Source organism: Stegodyphus dumicola, chromosome 2, assembly GCF_044657685.1.
Source record: "Stegodyphus dumicola isolate Sdum_Otavi_A_Nest chromosome 2, ASM4465768v1".
NCBI lineage: Eukaryota > Metazoa > Arthropoda > Arachnida > Araneae > Eresidae > Stegodyphus > Stegodyphus dumicola.
The window spans coordinates 116,176,564-116,191,237 of NC_140769.1; the positions used below are offsets into that span (position 1 = coordinate 116,176,564).

Genomic DNA, 14,674 nt, shown 5'->3' on the forward strand with positions numbered 1-14,674 from the left:
TGACTGCGTATATGCGTGTGCGCAAGCGCAAAATACGTTTTTGCGTGCGCGTTTTATGTATAACGGACGGTATAAGCTAAAATTATCTATTTCAGTTAATGTTGATGATTGTGTTGTTCCTTAATCTTCGAATTGGATCGGCTTATTATTTTTTGCAGACTGCAAGAGCAATTTTATAAAAGTAAACTTGAACTTTCGATTATGTCAAATAGAATTTCCGATGCTGGAGCTCCCAAAGAATCTACAAAACGAAAGTATGTTTTGATGTCTATAAACAAAAAGTGGAAGTGGTGCAAAAAATGGATAAAGATATTAAGAAGGTGACAGAGAGGTTAGTGAAAACGAAAAAATTTCGATTGACAAGTTAGTCGGTATTCTCTGCACAGCAATTACAGGACTTGAACAGCGGAACTTTGTAACTGAACAAGAAATTATGTCTGTTTATAGAATTAAAGAGAAAGTATTATCACATAAAACGAAGCATCTTAAACAACTTACATTGAAAGAAATGTTTAATAAAGTAAACAAATAAATATTAAGCTTTTGTTTTTGTAAATTTTGATACCCTTTATATCATAATTGTTCTTTATTTCATAAATTACAGTTTAATATTTTTAATTTTAGAATTTCTGCATGCCATCTTATGAGATTTAAACTGATGATCTATAATCCGGAATCGCCGAAGTCCCGACGAGTATGGATTAACGACTTTTGACTGTAAATATTTTGGGGTCGTGGAAAAATCTATGATAAAAAAGGATCACGACTGAAAAAAAGTTTAAGAAGCCCTGTTTTAGACTAATCAGTTTCCTGATGCCAACCCATTTTTTTGCCTGTTTTGTTTCTGTGGGAATTTTTCTATATGTTTACTGTTTCAGTTGAATGGCAGGTATTTAATTATGGCAAAGCACACGAGGGCTATCTGCCTAGGGGGGGGATGCCTTTGTGGAGGATTTTCTTTGGGAACTGGCTCGTATACACGTTACACATGGGGAAAACGACCATGCAGCTAGCCCGTTTGCGGGATTCAAACCTCGGACCGAACTACCAGTGTTCAGCGACTTTACCGCTCGGCCGCTGGTGGGCCCCATTTCAGCTGAATGAAAAAACACGCTAACATGTTTCAAATGCCTATTAGGGTAAGAGGATCAAATACCCCACATTATTATTATCTCTATTTATCTCCTGTTTCAATTCTGAGTTGAATTATGTTTTTTGATAGAATTTTTCCATATTACATATTTCAGTTCAACAAAAAATCAACTTTTAAAATATTGAAAAGCATGTACGAAAATATTTCAAAATGAAAATGTGGGATAAATAAATATATAAATTACTTTTTTCTAGGAGTGTAGGAGTTCTTATATATATATATACAGTCAAAAGTCGTTAATTCGGACACCCATAATTCGGAATGATCTATAATCCGGACATCAAAACTAAAAACTTTCTGCGCATGCGCCGCGTTGACACATGCGCATAGGCGTTCACGCGTGCACGTAAGACCTTTTACGACTGCGCATATGAGTGTGTGCAAGTGCAGAATACGTTTTCGCGTGCGCATTTTATGTATAATGGACGTATAAGCTAAATAATTATCTATTTCAGTTAATGTTGATGATTGCGTTGTTCCTTAATTTTCGAATTGCATCCAGCTTATTATTTTTTGCAGACTGTAAGACCAATTTTATAAAAGTAAGCTTAAACTTTCGATTATATCAAATAGAATTTCCGATATATATTTGTTAATATGTAAAGGATCTAAAGCGAAAGTATGTTTTGAAATCCGAAATCTGTTTATCATTTTCACGCTGCTCGGCGGCGGGCGCGTAATGAATTGGAAGTTGATTTGTCAGCACTATCCTTATCTTCAGCGCAGATGTTTTTATTTTATTTGGCTTATAATTCCTTACCAAATGTAGTATTTCATCTCGATATGCTCCGTCTTCGATATGATTTAAAACAAGTTCCTCGTCATTTTAATTCGCTTCCGATAGTGAAGAAAAGTGACAGAGGTTATTGAAAACAAAAAAATTTCGATTGACAAATTAGTCGGTGTTCTTGACACAGCAATTATAGGACTTGAACGGCGGAACTTTGTAACTGAACAAGAAATTATGTCTGTTTAATAGAATTAAAGAGAAAGTATTATCACATGAAATGAAGCAAAACTTAAACAACTTACAATGAAAGAAATGTTTAATAAAGTAAACAAATAAATATTAAGCTTTTTCTTTTTGCAAATTTTGATACCCTTTAGATCATAATTGTTCTTTATTTCATAAATTACGGTTTCATATTTTTAATTTTGGAATTTCTGCATGCCATCTTACAAGATTTAAACTGATGATCTATAATCCGGAAAAATCGATAATCCGGAATCGCCGAAGTCCCGACGAGTCCGGATTAACGACTTTTGACTGTATAAAGAAATTTAGAACCAACTTTTCACAAAGACTAAAAAATTGAAGTTCAAATGATCTTCATTAAATCCTATAAATGTAGAATACGAATACTTTAAAATGTAAAAACTAACATGTTGCCTGCCGCGTGCATTTTATGCGATTTGCCCATGACGCCAACTTAAAATTTTTATTATGCGATATATATTATGATTATCGGCAGAACATAATGTTATATATAATCGCGCTTAATGCATTTTTCATGCTGGGGCATCTGTATACCATTTTTGCGATTTATAATTTAAATTTTTACGATTTATTATTTTTCAAATCATTATAGTAACGATGGTACTATTTAAAAATTTATCAGTATCGATATTTATTCTAATTATGTATTTTACTATTGGTCGCATTGCCAGTGGCACCCACAGTGCTGTAGCCAAGTCGTGCCGGTCACTGGTGACCCCCACAGCAGTTAACATGTTAAAATAAACCATCACAAGAAAAACCAAAAAATAGTATAAAAGAACAAGAAAGGCGAGGAATCCAACCAACTTCAGCATAATATCGTCAAGAGGAGGTATGTCAAATTTAATTACATTTCCCCTTCTAAAACAAAATCCTTGCTTTTCTGTATCCAGAACCAGTTGATGAACCATTTGAATATATTTTTTATCTAATAGTTCACCCGAAAATTCTAGTCCTCCTCAAAGCAAAGGAAAATCATTAAAAATATCTTCCAATTTAAAAATATTTTTCTAATCTAAAAAGAATCTTAAAAAAAAATGAAAAAATGCCCTTAAAAATGTAGAAAAAATTAAAATCTTGCAGTGGAAAATCTTTGAAAGTTCAAAATAATCTTAACATAAAACTTTACTAGAACCTCTTATCAAACAGCAGTAGCAAAGGGAAATTAGGGGGGGGAAGTAAAATCATTAAAAATATCTTCCAATTTAAAAAGATTTTACTAGTCTAAAAAGAATATTTTATATTCTACATTTACAGAATTTTATCAAGTTAATTTGAATTTGAATTTTTCTTCTTTCTGAAAAATTGGTACTAAATTTCTTTCTTTATATATTTACTGATAAATTTTTAGCAGCATAATGCACGAAAATTTTTGGAAGGTTTATAAATTTTTCTTTTAAAAAATTATTTGTGTATACATAGTCCAAACGCATCTGTATACAGTGGAATATGTTTAACGCGAAAACACTTAAGACAAAATATCGGTTGACACGAAATAATGCAACAGTCCCCACAAACTACTATGTATTTTCATGCATTTTGTTTCTTTTAACAGGAAATAAAAATCGCTTAACATGAAAAGATATCCTTTCTGGAAATGAACAAAATATAGAAACACTGGCATCGCAGACGAGATTTAAGCAGGATGTGAAATGAAAGGTGGTTTCACATATTTTGTAGAATAGAGGCTAATTTGGCTTTGAAATACCCTGTGACATGAGCCAGTTTTGTTTATCTATGCTACTTTCGCTTTTCGCCTCTACAAACATCTCATCTCTCATCAGTTAGCTTTGGAATTCGGTGACGAGTTCATGGCAGTGCGAGTAAAAATTAGTGAGTTTGGCTCATATGTTGCACTGCATGGAAATTATTTTCATTACACATGATTCTCAAAAGTATCAGATTCTTCGGCGCCGAAAGAAATGGAGAAGTAGGATATTGAAACTGAGCTGACACTTAATGAAATAATTGAGAAAGTTTCTGTATTAATGAACTGTCCCACTGTACTATCGGAAGAATTCGTTGCAGTAGTTTATGATAATGTGTGTACAGCCCCAATTATGGCAGACAAAGTTATTTTGGAGTTTGTTCAAAGCTAAAAAAATATCATTGGTGCAGATTCTGATGATGAAAATATAATGAATAATGCAGTTCCTGTTCCCACATCATCCGAAATAGGAACATCATAAAAAGTATGGGCAGTTATTTAGACGCTAATGGTGAAATCAATAACCAAATGTTTGACATTGAACAATTTGATGCTAAAAAAGACAATGCAAAGAAAAATATCAGATTATTTTCCCAAAACTCAAAAAATGTTTTGTTTTTCAAAAACTTGAAAATTTTGTATTGAATTCCATTAAGTTCTTGTGGATGTTTTTGTTTCATTGGTTTTTATTAAATACATGCATATATACATATCTATGTAAATAAAATGTACTCTAGTAAGCTTAATTTTGTTAAATATATATATTTTTTTAATATTCTTTAACACAAAAAAATACTTCAGTCCCCTCAGTTTTGTGTTAAATGATTTTCACTGTATATCTATTGCACATAAATCCCTTTCTTACATAAAATATAAATGTATGCATAAAATAACTAAATAAATTGTAAAGGAAGTTTAATTAGCAACTATGAAATCTTAAAAAAGTAGTATACAATTTATAATGGCAAACATTAAAATAGATGAAAGTAAAATTTAAATTATAGAATGTACTTTATAAAATTAATAAAAAGTGGTTAAAAATATATATTTTAATTACATAAAACATGGAAGTTATTTGGCAGAGATTGTTGGATATAAAGTTACTACTTAAAATTTTCAGATTACTGTTGCTCATGTTTAAAGTCTCAATTTGCAGTCTTAATCCACATAACAACCATTGTAAAAATCACCTGTTATCATAATTCAAAGATCAGCAGCATACATTTTTTTCAAAATCGTGCATAATATTAAATATTGGCTTTTGATTGTCAAGTTGATGCAAATAAGATGAACTGTTTTTATGATTTTAGACTAGTAGTTTATTCTTACATTCACTTATTACAGTATTTAATTTTTTATATGCTCGACTATCCAAAATTTCAAGAGCTTTCCGGATATTTTTTTAGTTGAGTTTTTAGTGTACAATCATTTCAGTATTTACATCGTCAAAATTGCACAGACACATACTTGAAGTGAATTTACTTTTAACACAGGAACTGGAAAATGAAAAAGTACTTATTCAGAGATTGTATTTCTTTTTCGTTCATGAAAATCAAAGTTCATTACACAAACATGCAATCACACTGCAAATTCTCAACACATTTAGTAATCCTGATAATTGATTACACATTTAGTAAATAAATCGGAAAATATTTTAATGTATAACAAATGAATAAAGTAGTTAAGCTTTTATAAAACAGAGCATAATACTACAGTTACAAAGATATTTAATGTTATAAAAGTTAGGTAATTTAGTAAATTTCAGTTTTTCACCAAAGCAATGAAATATTTTTAAAATTATGTAGTTCCTTGTATATCTTTATAAATGAAATTTATTGCTGTTTTAAGCAATTAAACAACTGTTCAAGTTATTTTAATACTTTTGAAATATATTCACTAAAAGAAACATTTATTAATCTATTTGTCAACCTTGATTTTGGCATAAAAGTCTGCAGAATGCTTCCTAGTTGTTAAGCACACAGAGGCACTGCAATTCTTTCTTATTCCTTGATCTGAAGTTTTCTGCAAGTGTTTTTTTTTTTTTTTTAATTAAAATATCTGTGTTGGCACACATACAATTTTTGTATAGTGACTTCAGATGTGGATAATTTTCTCGAACACTATTGTTTGTTTTACTGGCGTCGCTGAATTTTGCGATGAATGCATCACATTTATTGCCGAGTATCACCTTCAGATTTTTCATACTGTTAATGTATACATCAGCAGTGAATTATTCTCCTCTTTCCTCAAATACCCTACAGCGATAAACAATAACCATTCACTAAAGATATTGCGTAAATTTCCACTCGTAATAATTTAAATTGCGAAAATCTCACAATTAGCACCTAGACACACTATTCAGAACCACAATTCTTCTGAAAGCGCGCCGTAGTATTCAAAAGTGGGGTACGTTGTCTTGCCAGGTGAAACTAGTCGATATTTCCGTGACGTCAAAAATTCGAAAAGTGGGGCAAAGAATCTGTAAGGAGATTCTTTGAGTGGGGTAGCTCTAGGGTAGGGTTTGGAAATACGCGTCCCCACCACCAGATGATGGGGGTCATTAGCATAGATATCGCATCATTTAAAGACAGCTCTCCAGTGGCCGAGCGGTAAAGCCGATGAACTCGGGCCGGGTTCGAATCCCGGCGAGCAGATTGGCTGCTCACTAAGCGTTTTCATTGTTTCCATATGTGTAACCTATATACAGTCCAATTTCCCTTAGAAAGTCTTTCACGAAGCCATCCCTTCCCTTAGACAGGTAGCCCTCGAATGCTTTGCCATAACTAAATAAACTGAACCCAACTCATCATCTGTAAGAGAAGATATCACTTCTTCATATCCTGCCGTGGTTTTTTGTGGAAAACCACTACCAGGGTTGGATTACCAATTAAGGAAAGTAAGCACGTGCTTAGGGCATCAGGTAAAGGCTGCGTTACAAAAATGTGCTTAAAGATTCAAAGAAAGAGTGCAAAGGCACAACAAAAATAAAATTCTCACTGCAGGTTTTAGAAGGGAATACATAGTGCAGCTAATCCAAGGCCGAGAAAGAGGGAATGATGAGAAAGAGGCGTTATACTATGCCAGGTATGTGGAGGCACCAAAATCTTTCAAGTGCTACGGGCATATAAAAGTCTAATTTGGCAATGAGCATTACTAAACCTTTAGATAGCTGCTCCTTTTGTTCAAAATGTAATCCAAACTGCTGACATGATGTGTGCAGTCGCACTTTGGCCTTCTTTCAAACTTCCAGACAAAGTCGTCCAGGTACTGTCTATAGAACTGTCACGCTGAGATTACAAATCGATGTTGTTAAAACCAAATGTACCGTGCAGTAGCTTCCGTTCATGTTTTGAGAATATACCATTATCAAGCTTTATATCCTCTTCTACACCCCATAGATGTCATGCTATGTATATGTACAAGCTGTACAATACCGGACCCTTAGTGATCTCCTAATTGATCTTTTTGTTGCATCTTCTTGTTTATACTAACGTTACATTAATTTCTCCATTTCATTCTTAATTTTTAGGTATTATATATGTTATAAATATTGCTATTGCCATGAAGACAAACTGGGCAAAGTTAAAATGATACCAACAACAACAGCATTTAATTTATTATAGCTTTTTTCTTACTTTTACTAGAATTCTAATGATAAAATGATTAGTGCATTTAAATACATATTAAATGAAAATATTAAAATAGATATGGAGATGCATTAAATATGATTTGGACTAATTTAATTATGTATTCTTACATATATAGCTATGCACATTTAATTTTTCTCAATAAAAATAATTAAGCTATCCTTATTATTTTTATATGTCTATACATTTTTTAACTCTGCACATAGCTACTTAGAAAGAAAGATATATGGGTAGGATATAAGAAGATAAAAATTATTAATCTTCCTTTCAAAGTCAAATGGATATAGCTGTAGTATATGATTTCAAAAAAAGTAAATCATTAGAATATTAAGCTGAAAATATAAGTCTGAAAGAAAGAGATTTTTCTTAAATTCAAACTGTGCACAAAACATTTCAGATGCATTCAAACTCTGAACTGGAACATGTTAATTTACTGTTGTGGAACTAATATGAAAACAATATTGTTGACAGTATAGTAGTGTACCACCAAAGAATTTATGCTGGGAGAAGAAGCAAAGCTTCGATGACACCACAATGCCAAATGATAACTGGCTTAATTTTTACTCATTTTATGCATAAAATGTCATAGTTGTTAGTATCTCATTAAAATGTATTTTCTAATAATATAATGATTTGCAAATGATGGAAATTTACTTGTCATTAAAACATTTTGTTCTAAACATGCTTCAGCTTATCAAAGAAGTTAAAGCTATTCCAACCTATCCCCCATATTAAAGTTTTTTTGATTAAATCAGGTTCATGTCTAATGCATCAAAAATATAAATAAACTTTCTTTAGTATTTGTCAAACATCAGTTCTCATGGCCTTAAATTGGATGCAAGATTTATTTCACAAAGTTATGTTTTCACTTATGGGACAAAACTTTTAAATTTGTTATTTGAATCTGTTACATTAGTCTTTATTTTAAAGAATATATTGTATGTCATATGGCCATGAAGGCAACCTGGTTAAAGTAGAAATGAAATCAAACTTTCTAATTAATGTGATTTGAAGCCATTGTGTTATACTTCGAGGAATATGTTATATGATAAATATGTGTGCTCATGTTTTTCTGGAAAGGGCATAACATTTTTTTACAGAAATAAGTTACCAACCTAAATCTATTGTCATGGCAATTAAATTTTTCTGAAAGAGCAGGATTATTTATAAGCCAAGTGCTAAACCTTTGTATTGTTACCCTGATCATGAAATTTTAAATGGTGATTTAATTTCTTTTTTCAGGTTGAACTGCCCTTCAATGAAAGCTTTTGCTCGATGTGTGGCCTGTAATAGCAATAAATGGGACTTTTGTGAACTGAAATCTGTTAGGCTTTCCAAAATCCAGAAAGGTAAAGTTTAACTTTTTATTTAAGCCTAATGTTCTTAAAATATATTAGAATATCCATAGGTGTCATTTGATTATTGTTTAATAAAGACACCATAACAAAATAAGCTGATTGAATCACCAAATTTGTAACTTGTAACTTTTAAATATATCCAGACTGTCTGCTTTAATAAGGAAGTAACGTACAGTGCATATATAGTAGTGTTTTGATTTTCATTTATCATTTTATTCTGTTTTAAGTATGAGTTCAGCAATGCTCCAACATAAGGTATTCCAATTTATATGAGCTTTAAGTCGTACAGCTCCTTATTTTATTTTGCATATTTATACTTGTTGTTTTGAAATTGTCAATAATTCATAAAATGCTGATGAACAAAACATTACTATGCCTATATATAAGAATTAGCTTTAATGAAATAAGAAGCATCAAAGTATATGCTAATTGCCATAAAACTCCATACCCTTCTTCAAAACAGTACTTCAGTTATAACTGTGTTAACAGACGATGCAGTTGTTCAACATTTTTATACACTGTGCTGTTACTTTCATACTTTGGTTCAGGAAAGTAAATGGGATTTGATATTCTATATTTCTTCTTTTTTCCCCACATTATAATTATGAATCGAGTTATCAGAAAAGAATAATTAATTTTATGAAACCATTAGCATCAGAATAACTCCATTTCTTGCACATGTACTTTTTGTTTCCAATGGTGGATGCTTGCCTATGCCGGCATTGGCCATTCCTAAAATCAGATATGGTGATCTATTATGGAGGCACCTAATAGGCAGGCCACCTTTGCCTCCTATGAAGGGACAGATAATTTACATCCATGCCTTGTTCGTTATTCGAACCCGGGTCCCTCAGTATTGTACTCAGGCTTCCCTAATCAATATACCATCCGGGCAGCTACGACTTTATTTTAATATGCTATTTTGTATTGATATGTAATATGAAAAATACATTTTTATTATGTATTTTTTAAAACAAGTGCTTTTTAGTCATTGGTTCTATTTAACTAGAATTCACATGTATTGTTTTATATGCAAAATAAATACGACCCAGACTGATTGGAATCTGACTTCAGAGCTTTCGCTCGTTGCATCTGTCACATAGCTTCAGAGCTATAACTGTGTTATATTTAATTTTTAGTACTTAAATATTAATTTGTTAAAGTTAAAAAGTAATAAAGCTGAAGAATGTCAATGTGATATATATATTTCTTAACAATAATGTGCAGTAGTCCCTCTTTAAAAATGGTTTTGATTATCTGCAGACAATAAAAATTGAGAAAGTTATGAAAATTAGATTATTTTGTTGAATTCAAATTGGCCAAATGATAAAGATATACAGTCAAAAGTCGTTAATTCGGACACCCATAATCCGGAATGATCTATAATCCGGACCTCAAAGCTACAAACTTTCTGCGCATGCGTTGCGTTCACGCATGCGCACAGGCGTTTAAGAGTGCGCGTAAGACCTTTACGGCTGCGAATATGTTTGTGCACATGCGCGTTTAATGCGTAACGGAGGTATAAGCTAAGCTAAAATTATCTGATTCAGTTAATGTTGCACATTGCATTGCTCCTTAATCTTTGAATTGGATCCTGCTTATTATTTTTTGCAGACTTTTAGAACAATTTCATAAAAGTAAGCTTGAACTTTCGATTATGTCAAATAGAATTTCCGATATATATTTACTAATATGTAATTTATATCTACAAAGCGAAAGTATGTTCTGAAATTCGAAATCTGTTTATCAATTTCACGCCGCGGATTGGAAGTTGATCTGTCAGCACTATCCTTATCTTCAGGGCAGATGTTTTTATTTTATTTGGCTTATAATTCCTTACTAAGTATAGTATTTCATGTCTATGTACTCCGTCTTTGATATGATTTAAATCAAGTTCCTCGTCATTATAATTCGCTTTCGATAGTGAAGAAAGTGACCCAGAGGTTATTGAAAACGAAAACATTTCCATTGACAAATTAGTCGATATTCTCAACACAGCAATTATAGGACTTGAACAGCGGAACTTTGTAACTAAACGAGAAATTATGTCTGTTTAATAGAATTAAAGAGAAAGTGTTATCACATGAAACGAAGCAACTTACATTGAAATAAATGTTTAATAAAGTAAACAAATAAATATTAAGCTTTTTCTTTTTGTAAATTTTGATACCCTTTAGATCATAATTGTTCTTTATTTCATAAATTATGGTTTCATATTTTTAATTTTGTAATTTCTGCATGCCTTCTTACCAGATTTAAACTGATGATCTATAATCCGGAAAAATCTATAATCCGGAATCGCCGAAGTCCCGACGAGTCCGGATTAACGACTTTTGACTGTACTTGCATATAAATCACTTCTGCATATGATTGAAGCTTTACAATATGTGCTTGTTAACTTCAGTTGTCTATAGTATTATTATTATGACAGTTTAACACTTGATATTTGCAGCACATTACCTCAGATTAGAACTATAGGATAAAATGTAGTTGAAAACTTTGGGAGGTTATAAATGAAATAAACGCAGAAGAAATTAACTCAAGCCATTACTATTGTGAATGAATAACAGAGCAGTTAGAAAATTTATTATAATTCAGAATTAATGTTTAGTACTGGCAAAGAGAAAGTGAATAGTGTATTAAGTTAGATAGTTTTCACAATAGAAATATTAACTTAAATAAAAAGAACAAAACTATAAATTTTCCCTCATTAATTATTAATATTTTTATTATGTTTCATTATTAAACATGTTTATTACTTGTGTATCCTGCCAAATAGACTGGCTGCATGGAAGTTTTCATAATTTTCTCTATGTGTGACATGAATTTATGCATCCAAAATGCTAACCTTTGTATGCAACACTCACTCATTTCTAATGCTTTAAAGTCCCAATACTCGTTTAATTTAGCATTTGCAGTATCAGCGTTGTTACACTATGAGTATTATTAATATTTTAATTCAGTGCTGCTTTCTAATTACTTTCACATTTATTTTATTCAATAAATAAATTAACTAAAATATAAAATTTATTGTGAATTGATTTTGTAATTATTTATGTTTATAATTTTTATCCCTTCCAGCTGATTAGGTGTGCAGAAGCAGCAGACTTGTAAATGTGAAGGAGCTATTTGCTTAGTTATGCAGTAGAATTCACCACCCTGCGGCAAGCTTCATTAAAGCTGTGAACAGCCAAGCTAACCATCTTCAGGGCAAGTAGCTGCATCAAGCAAACCCAGTGACATTCCAAAGAGGAATGTCAGTCAAAATAAAAACTTAATACCTAAATCTCGGAAAATCAGACAATTAAGCCACAAATCTTGTGACCAATTTTTCAGTTGCTGTGCTTAGTGCAATAAAGTTATATGGCAATAAACTGAAAAGCTATGGCAGGTATTCTATTGTACCCTTTAATGAAATCAATTTAAAGCAAGCTTATCATATGATAAGCAAAATGATTGTATCATTGGATGGTAATGATTGCATTGCTGGGTATGCAGGCTATGGTTCTGCAATGAGCCAAATGTAATATCTCAGTATGCTGTGACTATTAAAATTATAAATTATGTATTATTACTTCATATTGGTCATTATGTTCCAAAATAAATGCTCTTTTTATATAGAACTATATAAATGTAGAAAATCTGAGAAGTTAATTTTATATGGAAAGCCTTCGTGCAAAATTAATAGCATCTTGTTAATTTCATATATGTTTTGTGAAAGTAATTGCTGCTGAATCTAGAATTAATGCATTATCTGAGATTTGAGACAAAATTTGTCAAATTAGAAGATAGTGAAATAGATAAATAGGAAATGAAACATGAAATTTATATATTTAATATTGAAATAAATATCTCAGTAAAGTGGCTGTATGTAAAGTATAATGATGCAATTTTTATAATTTTTTACTAAAATGCTAAAATTATGTGCTATGAAAATTTTATTTTCATTAATATTTATAATTTTTTCCTCGCAAATTTTTATCCAAGGTGTATATGTTTTAGCTATTTTAGATTTTTCTGTTTTAATGTTAAAAATATCTTCTTTATCAGCATTACATTAAAATCCATCTCATAATCATTTGAAAATGAAGGAAATTTCATTCTTTTCAATAGTTTAAGAATATTTTCATAAAACATAATTATAGAAAAAATGAACTGATACATTTTTAGTTATATATATGTAAAGAAAATTTTTTAGAAGGATCCTTTTTTCCATACCAGAAACATTTCATGAGCTGTAATATGTAATATTAGTTGGCCTAATATGTAAAAGGAATGTTTAATCAAATTATTTTTATTATGCTTTTATAAATATCACTATAATTTTAAGAGTTATTGAATTTAAAAGTGAAAGAAAAAGCTACAGTTATTTCAAGACTCTTTAATAAAACAATTCTTTATTCTTGTATTCTCGTATGAAAATTTTCTGTATATTTAACATAAAATTGTATGCATGTAAATAAATTTTTTAATTTATTATTATCATTCTGTTAGCTTCAATTTTTATTCTCAATAAATTTGATACATATATTTAATATTCAGCTAAGTTTTATTAACCATGACTGATAAGCATTTTAAATTTCATCCTGTCAAAAAATTTAAAATTCCCTTTTTTTCTTGTAATTTTTTCATACACCTCTCATTTTCTGTTTAATTGTAAATATTGCATACTTATAATTTTATAAAGCATAACTTCCCTTCCCTGAAAAAGCACACAGATTCATTCTTAATTTAAAATTCAATTACAAGTCCAATGTGAAAATGAATTAGCCAATGGAACAAAATAACACATATGTCTTTAATAGAGGACAACATATCAATAATTCCCTTAGTTTCATTTATCCCATTAGCTTCTTTACCTATTAAAAAAATTCTGTCCCCCCCCCTCATGGGGGAATCAGAATTTCAGTGTAAAGTCATAAATACCACTAATGCACACATTTACATATACACATTTGCTTCCCCTTAATGTAGAATAAGTAATGTTACTCTTCATTGATAATGTTTATTTTTATTTTAACTTTGCCTGTATTATTCACTTTTAAAATAAGCACAAATTTCTATTCTGTTTTTTTTTGGTTATCAGTATTTATTTCAAGATTCACACATCTGCAATTTCCAGCTTCATTTATTAAAATATATTATGCATTTTACTCATTATTTACATTATTTATACATTATTACTGGTATTAATCTTATTATCTTTTATGGATTGTAAACTGACTCTGGATGAAGGAAATTTCCATTATTAAATATTTTCTATTAGCTTAAATAAAACATAAATACACACACGCAGAATGTTTGAAATAGGTTTTATGCTTAGTATATTGACTGATCTAAGGATGGAAAAGTTGTACAAATAGAACATGTAATTTTGTAAAATCATTACATTTGTCAAAGTAAGAAATAGGGCAAACATGCAAAAATTTTATCTGTAGTGCCAGACTTAATTATCGATGCTCAGGATGGAAATCTCACTTGGTCACCCTATATCGGAATGATCACCATACAAAATGTCAACACAAATATAAAATTAACATTTATTTAATTAAAATTAAATATTTGAATTGATTTGAAAAGCAAGTCTTAAGATTAAGGGGAAAAATTACATTTAGAAAACAAATTTATATTTAAAAATGCTTATTAATCAGCTATTTTTGATGATTTAAAAAATATTGTTAACTTTTCTAAAAATAAAAAAGCTATAACTGTTTTTAGTGAATTTTGACTTACGAAAGTTTGTTTATAGTTTTGTCAAAAATTCATTAACATGTTTAGCTACCGTATGTTCAATGCAAAAAGACTGACAAG

General features: G+C 30.3%; 1 long non-coding RNA gene across 1 annotated transcript; it reads left to right on the plus strand.

Moving 5' to 3' along the window:
• The first annotated feature begins 6,396 nt into the window (after positions 1–6,396).
• LOC146998555 (uncharacterized) lies at positions 6,397–13,348 on the plus strand. The gene is made up of 2 exons (XR_015039537.1): positions 6,397–8,854; positions 11,945–13,348. It is a non-coding gene; the product is annotated as an uncharacterized LOC146998555 (long non-coding RNA).
• The last annotated feature ends 1,326 nt before the right edge of the window (positions 13,349–14,674 follow it).